At 42.8% G+C, this 16,011-nt stretch overlaps 1 protein-coding gene across 4 annotated transcripts in view; it reads right to left on the reverse strand.

Moving 5' to 3' along the window:
• The window catches only part of NFAT5 (nuclear factor of activated T cells 5), a 1,437,387-nt gene that overhangs the window by 1,171,053 nt on the left and 250,323 nt on the right, over positions 1 to 16,011 (reverse strand). For 2 of the 4 annotated variants that reach the window (XM_044081909.1, XM_044081908.1), the window contains exon 2: positions 509 to 645. The exons of the other annotated variants lie outside the window; for them this stretch is intronic. The gene's annotated coding sequence lies outside the window, so the exon portion shown is untranslated. The remainder of the gene's footprint in view (positions 1 to 508; positions 646 to 16,011) is intronic. 4 annotated transcript variants of the gene reach the window in all.

Genomic DNA, 16,011 nt, shown 5'->3' on the forward strand with positions numbered 1-16,011 from the left:
AAAACACTACAATCAGTACTTCATACGATTATACACTTAGTTATTTAAAGTGCAATTAATTTGTTTATGTACAACAGACAGCAAACGTTAAATCCAGCATTCAGTCTAAACAAAAAAAAAATGTTCTTCATTTAAGAGACCAGTTATCCAGGCTTCTAGTTTTAAACAGTTAGTATCCTCACCTGCAAAAGGAAACTGTACCTACAACTTCCATCTAGCACCTGATCTAAGCTTTTACAAAGCAAAGGCTTGTAACAAAAGTTTTTTTTCCATATAGCAGAAGATATAAAGCACTGTTAAAAGCTTTGTCACAGGTTTTAGAACCCTGGAGCACACATACACATTCTACATTTAATTCAGTACTAAGGCTTTCAGTCCATCTTTGCTCAGTTAGTTATCAGAAATTATTATTCAATAATGAAGCTTATCTAGCAGACTCAATGACTGCTGTACATGAAATTTTATGGAAAAATAAGTAAATTACAACACGAGTCGTTGAGAGACTGACCCTGATGATGTCATCTGCAAGGATGAAAAGTGTGTTGTTTGAAGCATGACTCTGACTTTGGTCAGTGGAATCAAGACTCATGTTCGATGACATCTGTTTGAAACTATTCTACAGTAAATGACATTGCTGAGCTGCAACTGAAAAAAAAAAGCAATAGGTCAAGATCAAAGCATCTTGGCACATACACTCTTTAGACGAACTGTTTTTGTCCTTTAAAAAAAATGAAACTTCTTTTTGCAGGTATGAAAACCAGCACTCCCCAACTTGGGGGAAGGGTGGCTTTTTCCCCTAATGCCATACCCTCAACCTGGTAACATCAAAAATCTGGACAAAGGCACATAAAAAGTAGGTACAACTGGCCAAAAATCTGGACACTGATCAACATAAAATTTGCATATATAATTACGTAACCCTGCCCACTCCAGTGGAATCATGGGATATCAACATTCAAACACAAATTGAAGAACAGACAAAATATTAAACAGAAATTATAACCAGAATACTGATGCTTTACTTACATTAGCATTTGAACTTCTATCAAACGTTGAACTTGTATAAAACTAAAAGATCTGGCAAAAGACACAAAGCCAAACCTGCGTTGAGCTATTTCTATTAATAAGGCAATAAAGTTATGAACCAGCTCAACCTTTGCTAGCAAAGCTAAATACAATGCAGCATAATTCTGTTTACAACCAAAAATCTTTCCCATTTCTATAGGCTGCTGGTGTTTATCCCAGAGTCATTACAGTACATGTGTAACCTATGCACTAAATACATAAATTACACACTTGCATCACTGTTTCTTCAACAAATCAAAATGATTCTCATCTATTTAACATTAAATCCTCCTCACATTTTCATTACTTGGTAACTGTTATCACCTAGTTTCCCCTTGTAGAACATGGCCTTCATCACATCCATACAAATAACGTGGAGCATTTGTTCCTCCTACAAGTGGGATGTTGGTACCATCCTTCTGCAGGTTGATCAAGAGTTCTAAGGATCATTCCACCACAACCTGAGTTGACTGTCTGTTAAAATCATTCTCTCCATCCTTGGAGGCAACAGTTGGCACTGACAGGCCATCAGTCTAACACTATTTAATATACCCTATGCAGTCCCTTGTCTGTGCCACAACAGGAGCTCAGGAACACCCATCTGATTGATGTACACCACTAAACACACTTCCAACACCTTTTTTATCATGCTGTACCTTAGCATTGCTTATATAAATGCATGCATACATAAATACACACATACATCAATAAATAACGAGCTGGTGGATCACCTCCCACTTGAATATCAGCATGTCTCTAGTATAAGAAGGATATTTTCCATCACAATCTTTTTTTTTTTTTTTTTGCCCTAGCAACATCCAGGAATCTGGACTAAGACCAAACCACAAACTGATCTTAAATTTGAATTACTCAGCATACTAGCATGCAAGAAGCAAATGTTGCTCTCTGAATGCAGCCAAGCAAATTACTGAGACATACCTGCCCCTCGCAACAGAGCAGAGAAGAGTATGCTGAAAAGATTAATATTACAAAGTAATGGCATATACTACATATATGGTGACACGTATATATACGCAAACAACAAAATGCAATTTTTCCCTTCCCTGGACATAGAATGATTCTGCCACTATCTAACGAAACATTGTGTGTATCAAATCTGATGAAATTGAAAAGCAGAGAGTTTCATCAACACTTCCACATAACTTAAGAACGGGTTTCAAAATTTAAATCAACACAGAACATTATTACAGCCAAATGAAACCTGCAGCAGAGTAATTTGCTCTACACCTGTCAGATAAAGTAGAAAACACTGCCATACAAATTTCACATTCTTTCTAAAACTACACATAAAACAATAAAGTAAACACATGTCAACAAATTACACTGATAACAGCTTAAGTTAACTGTGAATCCAAATATTGCTGGAGAAGCAACATCTACAATATTCTACCCAATTGTGCTGAAAAAGCGAGGACTTGAGCACCTCCTTAAATAGCAGATGCATGTACTACATTTTACAGTGACTAACACGATCCCCAAACACCATCTTCTCATATTAATTCTGGTTGTCAGGTATACAGGAAATATGACGAATAGAAAGTACAGTTGTGTACGCTTACCATAAATGTAGATGTTAGAGTGTATTCACTGTTGCAGTCATCACATTTGGGTTATCTGCCTGCAGGTAGCCCTCAGCCGGCCTGAATACCAGAGTATTGGGAGTTTTGTGTCTGATGCTGTCGCTTCTTCCATGATGTCAAGAGTATAAAACATGCAGCAGACGCCATTACATCAGTTTTTCTTGCCCCAAATGTCAGGTGACCCCAAAATATGAAGCAATTATATGGTGTGGAACACCCGCAGAAAAAAGCAATTACACATAGTATAAGATATGCCAAACCAAAAAGGATAGTTGAAAGCAAAAACAATCAGGGGGCTGGAGGGAGGGTAACCAGGACTGCAACCGTGAATACACTCGAACATCTACATTTATGGTAAGTGTACACATCTTTACTATGTTTTTCGTGTTTCACTGTTGCAGTCATCACATTTGGGTTGATTCCCAAAGCTAAGAAAGGGTGGAGGTAGATTAAGAAGTATTAGGCCTGGCAATCGGGCCCTGTAAGACTGATGTGGCAAATCCAGCTCTGGATTTAGAAAAGATAGGCAAGTGGTAATGTTTGGTGAAAGTGTGTACTGAGATCAAGGTTGCAGCTTCCAACATGTCCCTGGTAAAGACTCCTCTGAGAAATGCAGTAGAGGTAGATGTAGCCCTAGTGGAATGTGATCTTATCCCCTGTGGGGAAGGTTTTCCGTGGCGCTTGTAGCAGAAATGTTTGCAGTGTGCTATCCATTTAGATATGGTTTGCTTTGAAATGGCCTACACCCTCTGCCCCTGCAGCAAAGCTGACTAGCAGCTGGTCAGATTTTCTGAAAGGCTTAGTCCTGTCCAAATAGAATCTAAGCTGTCTGTGCACGTCTAGAGAATGCAGTATCATTTCCCCTTTATTTTGAGGATTAGGGAAAAAAGTAGGCAAATGAATGGACTTGGTTTAAAGCCACACTAGACACCACCTTGGGCATAAAAGATGGGTTAGTCCTGAGGGAATCCCTGCCCACATGGAAGATAATGAAGGGTTCCACTGCCATAAGGGCCTGCAGTTCAGAAACTCTTCTTGCTGGAAGTGATGACTAGAAGTAAAGCTGTTTTCCATGAGAGGAATTTCAACTCTGCTGTAGCAGCCGGTTCAAAGGGGGGAAGGGAACGTTTTTCCAATACAAAGTTAAGGTCCCAGGCTGGAGTGGGAGCTCTCCTGGGGGGGGGGGGGGGGGGCTTAAATTTTTGGGTCACAAGCCGGTTGTTTCCGAGGCCCCAATGTTCCTGTTGATGGCGAATTAATGAAAGGCAATACATTTGAAGTAGAGGAAACCCCCCAATACTCTTGAAGGAGAGGTCCGTGAGCAAAGAAAACGTCATGACATCATCACAGCCACTGTTATCCATCATGGCGGCCACAACATGCTTCGGGAGGATGTTAAATTGCAGGGAAAACCTGGTAACAATATTCAACAGAAGCAGCTTGTTTCTACAGTTAACGGAGCCGTTTACCATGGAGAGGATGGTGAAGTCATTGAGGTCGAGGACACCATAGTAGCAAACAGTCCGTTTGGGACTAATACAGGTAACTGTAAATTCTAAAGCCTTGCAAACTGTTCCTTTGGGAACTGCAGAGCTTAACAGAACAACCCATAATAATGAAAAGAACCAGCACTTAACAACAGAGGCTGGATTATCTAAAAAAATATGACAGTTTATTAAAAAAGAACTATAATTTTCAGGAAAAGAAAGATGTATGTAATGAGAAAAGTAAAAATGTTAATTCTCCTACTCCCACATATAGTTCCTTGAAGGAACTCATTTTTGCTTTTGAAAGGAAACTGTACAAATATAAAACGTGACAAATTGAAATGATGTATTTTAATGAATGTATTAGTTTGAAAATTGTACCGCAGGGCTTACTTGTCTAAGTTTCCATTTGGTTTATACTATGACACTGATATTACTGATTTTGGGAATTTGTTTGATAAATGGGGTTTGGAATTAGAGAAAGTAGTTTTTTTACCAGGAACAAATGCTAGTGGTATTGGAAAGTGAGTTGGGCAAAATTAACAGAAGTATATTGGATGATTTACTGTTTCAGCAATATGAAGGGCTGTATGCTAAAATAATTAACAGGGTGGACAACAAATGCAATGGGCAATTCTATAAGAAAACATGTAAATTAAATAGAGATGCAAGACAATATGAACTCCATGAAGTGTATCCCATTAACAAAAATTTACATCGAGAGAAATGAAGAAGTGAAGGAAAATGACAAGACCCACTGTGATTTGGATCAGGGTGATATATATGCTGGTAATGAAGGGGGCGATGAATATGTGAGTTTAGATTGCAACAACGAGCCCAATTTGGGGGATTTTCAAGTTCCCAGATGCTCGAAAAAACAGCCAACAGAAACATGGAAGGGAAAAATACATACTATCAGAGGAATTCAAGGAAGGGATTTGGCAACCAGGGGAGGGGCAGGACCGATTACTAAAAAAAAAAAAAAAGAGGAAATTACCAACAAAAATATTAGAAATTGTTATGGTGGGTTTAAAATTTACAATTATACCCCTAGGGTGATTAAGGAAGAATTTTTCACCTTATTCTCCAAGGGGTTTAAATTTGTTCCAACCCAAATACCAGATTTAGCAGAAGTTATGTTGAATTTACATCTTTACACTAGGAAGTTGACTTTTCAGGTTATGTTTCATGTGACTATGCTAGATCCCACTAGAGGGATAAAGAAAAGCAGTACATATAACCCTCCTCTGCATCCATTAATAAGTACTAATGAAAAAGTGGTTAAGGAGGAAATTTATGGTTTATGGATGGAGGAGAAGAAATTTTATTTCAATCTGAACCCAAAGGAAAGGAAAGGACCTTATTAAAGGAATTAAAGGTTAATAAGACCCTCAGGATCATGGCCCCAGACAAAGGGGGTGGTATAGTCTTTTATAACACTGAGGGTTATATCAACACTATGCAGGGGATGTTGGATGAAAACAACTACCTGCAAGTTTCAAAAAATCAAATTAACATAGCTTACCAACGCATAGATGGGTATTTGGAAGAATATCTATTAGAACAAAGAATTACATTTGAAACTTACAACTTTTTGGTTAATACACACCCTAGGGTTCCTGCCTTCTTCGGGAAGAAAGGGAAACCCTGTCTGCATGGAAGATAATGAAGGGTTCCACTGCCATAAGGGCCTGCAGTTCAGACACTCTTCTTGCTGAAGTGATGGCTAGAAGTAAAGCTGTTTTCCATGAGAGGAATTTCAACTCTGCTGTAGCAGCCAGTTCAAAGGTGGGAAGTGTAAGTTTTTCCAATACAAAATTAAGGTCCCAGGCTGGAGTGGGAGCTCTCCTGGGGGGGGGGGGTCTTAAATTTTTGGCCCCTCTAAGGAACTGTTTTACCAGAGAATGAGAGAAGAGGGGTGAGTTCAGTATTATGCTGAGATGGCAGAGGCATGAATCTTAATTGAAGAAAATGATAGGCCCCTTGTGGACCACTTCTGTTAAGTAATCTAGTATACGAGGTAAGCTGGGCACAGCTGTGACCATCTCTTGAGACCGGGGCTCCAGGAACAGTATCTTTTCACTTTTCTGATTAGGATTTTCTAGTACTAGGCCTCCTTGCCTCAATAATGACATCCAGCACCTGCTTACTGAGGGTTGCTAGAGGTGGGTTTAGTGGATTAGCCAGGCTGCAAGGTTCAGGGTCTGAAGCTGAGGGTTCAGAATTTGCCCCCCCTGCTGAGACAGCAGGGAAGGGGTCTGAGGCAGGTGCCATGGTTGTAGCACTGTTGGACTGCGCAAAAGAGGATACCAGTGCTGGCATGGCCAGTCTGGTGTAATCAGGATTGTCCCTGGCTTGTCCCGTTTGATCTTTAGTAGATCCTTCAAGAGGAGAGGCAGAGGGGGAAAGGCATAGACTGAGAGGCCTTCCCAGCAAAAAAGACAGGGCATCCACCTTCCAAGCTTTGCTGTGGGGAGTTCTGGTGCAGTATTTGTGCAACTGATAGTTCTGAGGGGAAGCAAACAGGTCTACCCTCTGGTGTCCCCCATCTGTTCCCCAAAAGTTTGAATATTTGGGGTTCCAGTTTCCATTCATGTGGGTCCATGAGATTTCTGCTTAAGTCGTCTGCCAGTGAATTTAGTTTGCCTGGCAGGAATTGAGCTTGTAGGTGCACTTGGTTGCTCATGGCTGTGTTCCACAGAGCCATGGCTAGTCTGCAGAGTGGGTAGGAATGTGTTCCCCCCTGCTTGTTTATGTACCACATAACTGTGGTATTGTCCGTCTTTACCAATAGTTGTCCTGGAAGAATAAGGCCTTTGAAGGCTGTCAGACCATTCTGTACAGTTTCTTTTTGATTGATATGCAGGGTGCATCTGCTTTGGGTTCCATTTGCCCTGAATGCACTGCCCTGCCATGTGAGCCCCCCATGCATAGTTTGATGCATCTGTTAGGGTTTGGGCAGCAGGGAGTAGAGTGAAAGAGACCCTTGTTGTGGTTGCAGGCCTCTGCCCACCAAAGGAACTCTGCCCTAGACACGGAATGATAGGAATTATTGTTTCCAGGTCCTGAGAATGCTGACACCATAGCTTTTTAGATACCACTGAAGTTTCCTCATATGCAGTCTTGCAAATGGTATTAACAGAACGCAAGAGGCCATGAACCCCAGAGCTTGCAGTATTTTCCTTGGAGATAGTTGGGTTTTGGTGGCCAGTAGGTTGAAGTAAGTTGTCAAATAAATTTGTTTCTCTGGAGTAAGGAATGCCATCTGGGAAGCTGTGTTCAAGCTTGCTCCCAGGAATACAATCTGTTGGCAGGGTACTAGGTATGATTTCTTTTTGTTGATGGTGTACCCCAGTGAAGTTAGAAGTCTCTTTACAAATGCCAGGTGCTGTAGTAGCAAGTCCTGACTTTCCACATGAAACAGGCAATCGTCCAAGTATTGGTAAATCTGAATACTTCTCTGCCTACAAAAAGCAATGGCTGGAGCTAGGCACTTTGTGACCCTGGGCACAGTAGATAAGCCAAAGGGAAGTGCAGAGAACTGATAGTGCATAGAGCTTGCCCTGAAGCAAAGGTTTTTCCTGCAAGATTCCCTTACGGGGATGTGCAGGTAAGTTTCTTTTAAGTCTAGGGTTGCTAGCACAGAAAGCAGCTGTTGGAGAGTTAGCATTTTGAATTTTGGAACCACCAGAAAGGTGTTGAGAATAGATAAATCCAAGACAGGACTCCAGGAGTTTTCTTTTCTGGGAACCAGGAACAGTCTTGAATACAAGCCTTGTCCCCTTTGTTCTGCTGGGATAGGTTGAATAGCCTTGATGCTGAGGAGAGAAAGTACTTGCTTTTGGGCTTCCATCCACTGGTTTGGGGGGAGGTCTGGCTATCCATTTAGGGTTGGGAGCGAGTGGAAGTGGAATCTGTATCCTGGTGTAAAAATGTTTAAAACCCATTTGTCTTGGGTAATTTATTCCCAGTTTTTTGCATGCAGGGCAAGTTTTCCTCCTAAATGTGCAAGTACTTGACTAAGGCCTGGGGGAGTTAAGTCATTGTGCAAGTTTACCATAGGGGGGTGGCTTACTACTCCCCGTTTTGGACATGGGAGCACCCCACTGCTTAGAACTGTGTAAAACCTGAAACTGAAGTCTTGGGGGTCTGCTGCCCCTGGGTTTGGTTTGAGAAGGCCTGGAAAGGACCAATTCTTTGAAGACCAATGCCTACTGAATCTAGGTGGCTGTACTTGTAAGAAATCTTTAACAGTTTGCATAGATTTAGCTTTCTCCTCCATCCTTTTGAGAACAACTTCTGCTTTATTGACAAATAGGCGCTCTTGGTTTAAGGATGCATCCAGTAATTTTGCTTTGGCATGATCTGGCAAGTTTTGTTCCTTAAGCCAAGCATGCCTTCTAAGAACAGACCCAGTGACAGCAGCCCTACAAGATGCTTCTAAAGCATCAAAACCACACTGCAAAGTATGTTTACCAACCTGGTCAGCAGAATGCATTAACTCTTGTAAATCTTTGTGTTCTGCAGTCAGGAATCAACATAATTTTCCGTTTAATTAGCTGCATAATATGCTGCTGATACTTTAACATGTGAAACTGGCAATTTAAAGCCCTAATGGCCAGAGTAGCAGAGGTGTATACCTTCTTACCCCATTTGTCTAAAGCCCTAGAATCCCTGTCAGATGGGGTAGGATTCTTGGCAGTAGTAGCCTTAATGCCTTTTGGTCCTTGGGAAATGGTCTCTGGATCCGCAGGAGGATTCTTGAAGAGGAATTTGTGAGAGTCGGGTGCTCTATAGTACCGGTCAGATTTCCTGGGAGCTGGAGGCAAAGTATCTGGGGTAAGGCTGGATTCCAAGAAAACATCATCTACAATCTCCAGAACATGAAGGATAGCTAGAGGCCTGTGATGAGGGAGGTTTAAAAATTCCCCGACTCTCTTTTTAGACAGAGTATTCCTGGCTTTCCCAGCAGAAATGTTCCCCAAGGGTATGCAGGGTTTCACCAAAAGAAAAATATGCTGGAGGGGAAGCAGAGGGAATGGAATCATTTGCATCAGAATCCTCATAAGTAGATAAGCATATGTCCCGATAGTCAGAAGGAACAAAGATACAGATTCCTGATCAGAAGGAACAGAGATACAGATTCCTGATCAGAAGAATCAGAAGGAAAATCAGTTCAAAATCTCTGAGGGGGGAAGGCTGGCTTCCCTTAAGGTAATAAGGTCTTCAGACATTCTAATCATTTGTTTTTGAGGTCTGTGGGCCTGAGAATGCGCTTTGGTTGTCGGCTTCCTAGGCGTAGTGTAAACTTTAGGCCTGAGAAATTCAGTATTTTTGGCTTGAAACGAAGTCGTCGGTTTAATATGAAAATCGGTAGGCTCGAATACACCGTCAGAAGCCACTGCCTGCACAGCGGCTCCAGACCCATCCAAGGTAGAGACATCTGCAGGTTCCATAGTCGAAGAAGCATCTCGCGGCACACCAGACTCCGAATGGGTCTCAGTACAGACCTGAGAATCTGCAGAAGCAGGTATCTGGGGCTGCGAAAGAGCCTGAGTACTGGCGGACTGGTGACTAGCTTAACTGTAGCGTCGTCTGAAGTTTTGGACCTATGCTGTCTCTCTTCATACTTACATTTTTTCGGAAGATCGGTAGTCGGATGGCTTACCGATGTCATTTCAGAGTACGGAGAGCGAAAGCATTTAGCTACAAAAATTGCCTGATGACGGATAGTTCGGGCGTTGAACAAGGCACAAAGCCGACAGCGAGGCACGTTGTGGTCTGCACCTAAACAGGTGACGCAGCAAGAAAGAAAATCTCTATGGAGGTATTTGCTTTCCACAGGCAAGGCAATTATTAATTTTTTCTGACATCAGTTAGAGCAAGAAAAAAGGATCTCCAACGAGGTACTTATCTTTTAGAAGACTTCAGGTCTGAAACTCGAAAATGAAAATTTCAGGAGCCACCCGACTGACACTTGGGAACTGCTTCAGGCACTGCACAGCAAGAAAGACTGATGTAATGATGTCGGCTGCATGTTTTATACCCCTGACGTCATGGAAGAAGCGACAGCATCCGATGCAGAAATCCCAAGACACTGATATTCAGGCCGGCTGTGGGCTACCTGCAGACAGATAACCCAAATGTGATGACAGCAACAGTGAAACACGAAGAACATCAGCTGTTGCACAATACTACTGATGTATAAAACAGCTACTAGCTGCCCCAATTACCTACAACATTCACACCCCTAACTATCAATTTGCTCTGCTTCTGAAAAGACTCCATGTCCTGGCATACCTGATATAGTGATATCATCTTGAGCACTCGGGCAGACTAAACTGTACATGTGAAAACTTTTTGCTCCAACTATACTTGTCTCGGCTACTAGTACCAGTATGTAAACAAACCAGGCTGAGGATGAGCACGAAACACAAATGTGCAGGACAAGTGCTCCATGCCAGGCTTAGTGAAGCAATTCAATAGCCTCCATGCTCTTGTGTTGCATCTCTGTTCTTGCCCTTCTATCCTTACCTTTACACTTTGACCTTCATCGCCATGGCTGCCAGCGCACATAGTTGCGAGTGCAGTATAAAATGTACTGTGCAGTTATTGGATCCAGAGTGCTAGTATGTAAAACAAATTGCTAAATATTTCTACTCACTGTTGCTTTAGACCTCATACAAGTAAATCATGCTTTAAAAAATAAAGTATTGGATTCTGAAGACAGAATATTGTTTATGTGGACTGCTAAGCATTATGGATCTTGTAGTCAGTTTTTAAGACCAGCAAGCAGTTATGGAAATTAACCCCATCGGGCACTGCCTCATGATACTGGAATCATCACGCATGCCCCTGCACGCTGATGACGTGGAATATGCTGGCAATGCATAATGACATCAGGAAAGTACAGTTTTGTACCTACCATAAATGTAGATGTTAGAGTGCTTATACAGCTGCAGTCATCACACTTGGGTTATCCTGCCGTCAGGCGGGTCCTCGGTCGGCTGAATTCCAAAGTCTAGGTCCAGCGTTGGTTGTCGTCACTTCCACCCTGACGTCAGTGCGGCAGGGGTATAAAAGAGGCAGCCAACACCATTTTCTTCAGTTTTTCTTGCCCCAGATGTCAGGTGCCCCCAGAAAGGAAGGCAATACATGATGTTATGCAAACATACATAAGTAAATAAATCTAAGTAGTAGTTGCAAGCAAATACACCATGAAGGAATACCCCAAATAGGTTGTATGTTAAAGGTGTTAGTCATAAGCCCTGTCCTAAGAGGCGATGGAGGGAGGGTAACCTGGACTGCAGCTGTATAAGCACTCGAACATCTACATTTATGGTAGGTACAAAACTGTACTATGTTCATCGTGCATACAGCTGCAGTCATCACACTTGGATAGAATCCCAAAGCTAAGTAAGGGTGGCTGGTACTAAGCGGAATTAGGAGGGGCTAGAATGCCCTGCAGGACTGGTGTGGCAAAGCCCGCTCTAGATTTTGAGTATAGTGGAAGGTGGTAGTGCTTGGTGAAAGTGTGCACTGAACTCCAAGTAGCTGCTTCCAAAATGTCCTTGGTAGGGATCCCCCTGAGGAAAGCTGCTGAGGTAGCTGTAGCCCTGGTGGAGTGGGATCGGATGTATGCAGGCACTGATTTCCCATGAAATGAATAACAAAAGCGTATGCAGTGGGCTATCCAATTTGAAATAGTCTGTTTAGAAATAGCCTTTCCTTGAGCACCTGTAGCATAGGACACAAAGAGCTGCTCAGATTTCCTGAATGACTTTGTTCTGTCCAAGTAATAACGAAGTTGCCTGTGAATGTCCAAGGAGTGTAGTAGCCTCTCCCCTTTGTTCTGTGGATTTGGATAAAAGGTAGGTAAATGAATAGTCTGATTTAAAGCCACACTGGATACTACCTTTGGCATGAAGGTAGGGTTGGTTCGTAAGGAAACCCTGCCTGATGGAAAATGATGAATGGTTGCACAGCCATGAGGGCCTGTAGCTCCGAAACCCTGCGTGCTGAGGTAATAGCCAGAAGCAAGGCTGTTTTCCACGACAAGTATTGTAGCTCTGCTGAAGAAGCCGGCTCAAAAGGAGGCAGTGTCAGCTTCTCCAATACGAAGTTGAGGTCCCAAGCTGGAGCTGGTGGTTTCCGTGAGGGTTTTATATTTTTTGCCCCTCTGAGGAACTGCCTTAATAGAGGATGTGAGAATAAAGGAGGATCCGTATTGTATTGTGCTGAAATGGCTGAAGCGTGGATCTTGATGGAAGAGAAGGAAAGGGCGCTGTAACATCTCAGCTAGGTACTGTAAAATCTGAGGTATATTTATTACCCAAGGATTCTGGCCCTTTGCTTGACTCCAGGAACAAAATAGTTTCCATTTGGCGGAGTAGGTTTTTCTAGTAGAGGGTCTCCTGGCCTCCAAGATGACATCCTGTACCTCTTTGGAGAGGAGAGTCTGTTGGGAAATTAAGGTATTTTCCATGCAGCTAGATTTAGAGTTCTGAGCTGGCTGTGAAGGGTCTTGTAGTTGTGCTGGGACAACAGAAGAGGAACTTGAGGTAGGATCCATGGTGGTGAGTGTGACAGGCTCTTTAGGAGAGGATACCAGTGCTGTTGTGGCCAGTCTGGAGCAATGAGAATCATTTGTGGCCTCTCTGCTCTGGTTTTTAATAGGACTTTGGTCAGTAGAGGTAGAGGAGGGAAGGCATAGACTGTCAATGCTGTCCAATTGAAAGAGAGTGCGTCCACTTTCCAGGCCTGTGGATGATAGGTCCTTGAGCAGAATTTTTCCAACTGGTAATTTCTGTGGGTAGCAAATAGATCTAGGTCTGGCTGTCCCCATGCTTGAGTTAGCTTTGAGAAGACTTGAGGATGCAACTTCCATTCGTGTGGGTCTGTCATAATTCTGCTTAAGTTGTCTGCCAGTGTGCTTTCCTTCCCTGGCAGGAATTGTGCCTGCAGTTGAACTTTTAATTCCAATGCTGTGTTCCACAGGGTCATAGCTTGCCTGCACAGGGGGTATGAATGCGTCCCTCCCTGTTTATGTACCACATGACTGTGGTGTTGTCTGTCCTTATTAATAGCTGGCCCGGATGCAGTAGGTCCTTGAAGGTCATAAGAGCATTTTGCACAGCTAGCATCTCCTTTTGGTTGATGTGTAGGTGCATCTGTTTTTGGGACCATTTTCCCTGGATGCACTGATCTGCCATGTGTGCTCCCCAGGCGTAGTCTGAGGCATCTGTTGTGATGATTTGACTTGCTTGTGGTATACAGAAAGGGAGACCCGTGTTTCTTTGGCATGCTTGAGCCCACCACAAAAATTCCTTTTGAAGGCACGGAATGAGTGGTAAAATGGTTTCCAAGCTGTGGCTGTGTTGAGACCATAAGTTTTTTAGGTACCATTGTAGTTTCCTCATATGCAGCTTTGCAAATGGTATTAGTAGGATGCAAGATGCCATGAACCCCAGAGCCTGCAGGATTTTCCTTGCAGTTAGCCTGGTTAAAGTTGTCATTTTGTTCAAGTATTGAGATAGTTGCCCTTGTTTGTCTGGTGTGAGGTAAGCCATCTGGGCCATTGTATTTAAGCTGGCACCCAGGAAAATTATCTGTTAAGAGGGTATTAGTTTTGATTTCTTTTTGTTCACTGTGTACCCCGGGCAGTTTAACAGTTTTATTACAAACGCCAGATGCTGCAATAGAATGTCCTTGCTGTCCGCTTGGATCAGGCAGTTGTCCAGATATGGGTAGATTTGTATTCCTCATTGTCTGCAGAAAGCAATTACTGATTCCAGGCATTTTGTAAACACTCTGGGCGCAGTAGATAAGCCAAAGGGCAATGCAGAGAATTGATAATGGGTTGAACCTGCAAGAAATCTGAGGTATCCTGCAATCTTGTCTGATAGGGACATGCAGGTATGCCTCTTTGAGGTCCAACATTACCAGCCAAGACTCCTTGCCCAGCATGGGAAGAAGCTGCTGTAATGTGAGCATCTTGAATTTTGGTACCTCTAGATATGCGTTTAGAATAGATAGGTCTAAGATGGGTCTCTTCTTTGTCCTTCCTTGGTACCAGAAATAGTCTTGAACAAAAACCCTGACCTTGTTCTTTTGCAGGTACCTCTTGAATTGTTTTCATATCCATGAGAGCAGAAAAGTACAGTTTTGTACCTACCATAAATGTAGATGTCCGAGAGGTATGCATCTGCAGTCCTAACAAATGGGGTTGTCCTGCCTCTGGCAGCCCTTCGGTCGGCCGGATTCCAAAGTCTGGGTCTGGCCTCGGCTGATGTTGCACTTCACCCAACGTCATAGCTGCTGTCAATTGGGTATAAAGGCATCAGCCGACGCCATTTTCCTCAGTGTTTCTTGCCCCAGATGCCAGGTGCCCTCTAGGAAGGCTAAATTTGGATAAATGCAAATGATTCCAAACAGTAGAGAGCAAACAAAAATAAACATGTATGTACATATATACAAACAAATACACCATAATAGATTCCCCCAGCTAGCTACAAGATGGGCAAATACCCTAGGAGTACCACAGAGGGGAAGGAGGGTGGGTAATCCTGACTGCAGATGCATACCTCTCGGACATCTACATTTATGGTAGGTACAAAACTGTACTATGTCCTTCAAGGATGCATCTGCAGTCCTAACAAATGGGTAGAATACCATAGCCAAACTGGGGAGGAGGCACTAAGAAGATTATGGTGTAGTTAAGATCCCTTGCAAAACAGCAGTGGCAAAACCTGCTCGGGATCTGGAGTATAAAGGCAGATTATAATGCTTGGCAAATGTATGCACGGAGCTCCAAGTAGCAGCCTCTAAAATGTCTTTGGTAGCCACTCCTCGTAAGAAAGCTGTAGTAGTGGCTGTAGCCCTTGTGGAGTGAGGTCTGATGTTTTCTGGAGTTGTCTTCCCATGAAAGGAGTAACAAAATCTAATGCAATTTCCTATCCATTTTGAGATGGTCTGTTTTGAAATTGCTTTTCCTTCCATTCCTGCTGCATATGCTACCAGAAGCTGGTCAGTTTTTTTATTGTTCTTGGTTCTGTCCAGGTAGTAGCGCAATTGCCTGTGTACATCCAAGGTGTGCAGTAGTCTTTCCCCCATGTTCTGTGGGTTGGGGAAGAATGTTGGTAGGTGGATTTGCTTGGTTCAATGATACCCTGGAGACCACCTTTGGCATAAAAGTAGGGTTAGTTCTCAAGGACACTCTATCCTGATGGAAGATAAGGAAGGGCTGTACTGCCATTAATGCCTGTAATTCAGAAACCCTTCTTGCTGAAGTGATTGCAAGCAGGAACGCAGTTTTCCAAGATAAGAACTGTAATTCTGCTGTTGCTGCTGGTTCAAAAGGGGGAAGTGTTAACTTTTCTAGCACAAAGTTCAGGTCCCATGTAGGCAGAGGTGGCTTCCTTGGAGGCTTTACATTTTTAATTCCTCTCAGAAACTGCCTGAGTACAGGATGAGAGAAGACTGGAGGATCCATGTTGTATTCTGCTGAAATTGCTGATGCATGAATCTTGATGGAGGAGTAAGACAGGCCATTGTGGAAGAGTTCTGCTAAATATTCCAGGATGTTAGCTATGTTTGCCAATGATACATTTTCTCCTTTTGCTGCACTCCAAATGAGGTATCTTTTCCATTTTGCTGAATAAGTCTTCCTTGTGGAGGGTCTGCGTGCCTCCAGGATAATGTCTTTAACCCTCTGAGATAAATCTGGGTTATTTTGTTTTATGTAAGATTCCAAGCAGCTAGCTGCAGTGTTTTCAAGTTTGGATGCAGGATCTTGAAGTTGTTCTGTGTTAGCAGCAGAGGAACTAGAGGTAGAGGCCATGCGTGCCGAGACATACTTC

The sequence above is a fragment of the Protopterus annectens genome, chromosome 8.part1 (assembly GCF_019279795.1).
Source record: "Protopterus annectens isolate FY-2018-M chromosome 8.part1, PAN1.0, whole genome shotgun sequence".
NCBI classification, from domain to species: Eukaryota; Metazoa; Chordata; order Ceratodontiformes; family Protopteridae; genus Protopterus; species Protopterus annectens.